Here is a 3539-nt window from a genome sequence, read left to right as displayed (position 1 = left end):
CCCCCCCCATTCTTCTCTATTTGAATCAGTACTGGTTTCTCTCTCCTCCTTTCCTCTCTTCCCCTCTCTTCCCTCTTCCGCTGCCATCTTCACCCTTCCCTCTTCCCTCCTTTCCTTGTTTGAGTTAGGGTTGCCCAGGTTGCCCAGGTTGCCCAGGTGGACTGCAAACTGCTTATGCTGCCGGCGTAAGGATCTGCTTGAGTTTCTGGTCCTCCTGCCTCCACCTCACGTTACAGGCATGTACCACTTTGCCTAGTTTGTGGAATGCTGGGAATTAAATCCAGGGCTTCGTGCTTCCCAGACAAGCATCCCCCTGAGATACATTCCCAGCCCCTGACTGGCCTGGAACTGCTTATGTAGACCAGGCTAGACTCCAGCTGTGGTTATCCTGAGCCTTCCAAATACTAGGATTATAGGCTCGCACTACCATGTCTCTGGTCTCCGTTTGTTTGATATTTTATAGAGTACCTAATTTATAACGTCATGTTTAAAAGATTAAGAATCTCTCTTTTTATATTTGAATCATTCTAACACTAAACATTTTAAAAAAAAAACTTTCACTTGGAAATCAACAATGAGAAGACGGGTGAAACAAAATAGAACTTCCTTTTATGCAGGTAACGTGAGGGGCCTAGTTCTCTTTTCTTTTCCCAGCACTTGGTAAGCGGAGGCAGTTGGATCTCTGAGTTCGAGGCCAGCCTGGTCTACAGAGTGAGCTCCAGGACAGCCAGGGCTACACAGAAAAACCGTGTCTCAAAAAAACCAAACCAAATAAAAAAGAGATAGGGTAGGCCTCTGATGGAGCTAGGCAAGGTGGCAGCACTCAGGAGGCAGAGGCAGAAGGATCTGAGGCCAGCTTGGTCTACTGTTGAGGTTTGGTCTATTGCTATGTATTGTAATGCTAAGTTTTGTACCAAAAGGCTTAGGCCTATGAGTGAGTTCTCATGTTAACAAGCTTTTGCTTGCAAACCTTGCTCCTTAATTTAAAACCATTGGTTAAATAAGATTTGTCACGGACTGGGTTGCTTCGGGGACCTCTTGTTCTGCTGGGATGAGTAGAGTTCTGGTCAGGTGGGCAAAGAATTCACCGGATGACAAACAGAGTCGACACAAGGAAGTGCTGAGTCTGAGTGTATTTCTCAAAAATGACATCAAACTTTTACAGTCATTATAAAAGAGAAATGAAAAATCTGGCAGCTCAGTGGTGGAGGTACATCTGAGGCCACCTGAAACACACACTGGATCTAAAGCAGCCACCTTTTCTGGACAGGTGTTGCACCCCCAGGTGGAGGGGAGGGTCCGGGGTGGGGGGGGTGTCTGCAGACTGCATGAGGCTTGAAGCTCGAGTGTCAGAATCTTGAATCTGAATGTGTCTGCACAAAGTGAAAACCAGGCTTCTATAGTATACCGAAAACAGGGCGAATGTCAAAAGTCACGTAGGCAGATGAGGGCCACATCAAGGTCAGTAAGATCAGACAGCAAGACAGAAGTCACGTAGGCAAGTGACAGTCACATCAAGGTCAGTAAGATCCGGCATCTAGGTGTGAAGCGGAAGAGCGTGATGCCCTCCCCGCTGGGGCTATCTTGGCAGTCCCAAGCTAATTCTCTGGGTCTGTTGAGGCTAGCACCAGAAAGTTCCATTCTAGAAGTTCCTGAGAATGCCCTTAAGTGAGGGAAGCCCTTCAATTACTCTCTGGTATGTAAAACAATTCTGTCTTCTGTGGAACTGCTCTGAGAATTCTATGTTTACAGTTAGCAATAGTGCCTGACCTCTGTTGCTAACCCTGAGGACACCCTGTCTGATAAGGCAGCTTCCTTGTGAGAAATTCCAAACTAATGACAGTTTGGTAATAAATTAGGATATATTGGAACGCTGTGCTGGCCAGGGAACAATGTTTAATCTTAGTTTTAACTATTTGCGAATCATTTCTTGGGGCACCTTTATGCCTGGATAAGAGGGCATGTTGAGTATTGGAAAGACTAATCTGGAACACGTCTAAGTTAGGAGATGCCAGCGACTGAGTGAATACCCAGGAGGCAAACTCCCTTTGAAGTCGGACGCCTCTGCCTGACGCTGCAGACTTTACTGGAGTAGACTGGAGTAGACGAGTGGGCGTGGCAAGCTTGGCTACAGTCAGTTACGGTAGGGATTACAGGTAGGTGGGTTTTGAGTTATCTAGTTTAAGAAGAGAGGAGGAGAGGGAAAGTGGAACCTGAGCACGTGGCCAGGAGAAACAGCAAGGATTTGGGGTACACCACTGGGGAGGTAGCCAGGCCTGTCTAGTTAGAAGACTAGATTAGGGGTTACCCCCCCAATCGTCAAAGCCAAATAAAATAACCATAGTATGAGTCTCATTTATTTGTAAGCTAGTGAAGGGGCCAAGGGGGCTTAAGTTTAAATTGGTTGTTCTACAGTCTGCATGGGGAACTCCAGGAGAACCGTGACTACAGAGAGGCCTTATCTAAAAGCCTCAATCCATCCATCCATCCATCCATCCATCCATCCATCCATCCATCCATCCATCCATCCATCCGTCTGTCCATCCATCCATGTCCCTGATGACAAACAAGCAGCTTAAAATCTAATTAGGATGAATAGAAACGTTGCTTACTACACTGCTGTCTCTGGCACCATTCTCTCACTTCTTGTCTTGATAGGGCAGGCTCTTCTCTGTCTGTCACCTCTTGCTCTTCTCCTTGTTAGGATCACTGCCACATCCTCTTCGCCCTCCCTGGGACAGCCTTGTGCCTTCAGCATTGCCTCTCACTCCCCCATCCTCCAGCATAGGCAGGTCCATTTCCCATTCTGTTATCTGGAACAGTCCTCTGCCTTCAGCGGCACCCCCAGCATAGGCAGGTCTGTTCCCCTTCCTGGCCCCTTGAAATCTCCAGACCGGTTGACTTCTCTCTGTTCAGGGGTTCTTTCTGCTCCTCTACGGTTTTGTTTTTGTTTTATTTTCACTGTTTCTTTCTAACAAGTCCTTTATCCCCCTTCAGTCTCCTGCCAAAGCTAACCCTGTGCTTCCAGAGAAGAGGTATAAGTCACACGAAAACTTCCATAAGCACACCCATCTTTCCTTCGGGAGATGTGGTTGTGGCGCTTTCTGATTTTGTCTTCCTTGGTGGTCTTGTTTAGTGTGACCTAACCTCCACTTGGCTTCCTTTCCTCAAGGACACAGTTGTCACACTGTGTGTTTGTACTGGAGTAGGAGGTTGTTTCTCTACAAACTTTTTTGTAGACTGGATACTATCAGACATATCAATTTGCTTTCTTTTTTGAGACAGGGTCTTTCTGTGCAGCCTTGGATGTCCTGGAAAATCTAGGTAGACCAGACTGTCTTTGAACTCCCAGAGATCCTCCTGCCTCTGCTTCTCAAGTGCTGGAACTAGAGGTGTGCGCCCCAATGACAGCACAGCAAATATTGGTCTGTTACATGTTGTGTACAAAGTTCCTCTCATCTGAATTTTATTTTCTTTCTACCTTTCTTTCTTTCTTTCTTTCTTTCTTTCTTTCTTTCTTTCTTTTTTTTTTTTTTTTT

The 3539-nt window shown here is 46.3% G+C and overlaps 1 protein-coding gene across 1 annotated transcript in view; it reads right to left on the bottom strand.

Annotated features, from left to right (window-relative positions):
• Mfap5 (microfibril associated protein 5) overlaps nt 1-1583 on the bottom strand; it is an 18353-nt gene extending 16770 nt beyond the window's left edge. The window contains exon 1 of the mRNA XM_031380956.1: nt 1409-1583. The gene's annotated coding sequence lies outside the window, so the exon portion shown is untranslated. The remainder of the gene's footprint in view (nt 1-1408) is intronic.
• Nucleotides 1584-3539: the final 1956 nt, after the last annotated feature.

Source organism: Mastomys coucha, unplaced genomic scaffold, assembly GCF_008632895.1.
Source record: "Mastomys coucha isolate ucsf_1 unplaced genomic scaffold, UCSF_Mcou_1 pScaffold20, whole genome shotgun sequence".
Lineage (NCBI taxonomy): Eukaryota > Metazoa > Chordata > Mammalia > Rodentia > Muridae > Mastomys > Mastomys coucha.
The sequence above is the reverse complement of the archived record's forward strand: the minus strand, read 5'-3'. Positions and strand labels throughout refer to the sequence as shown.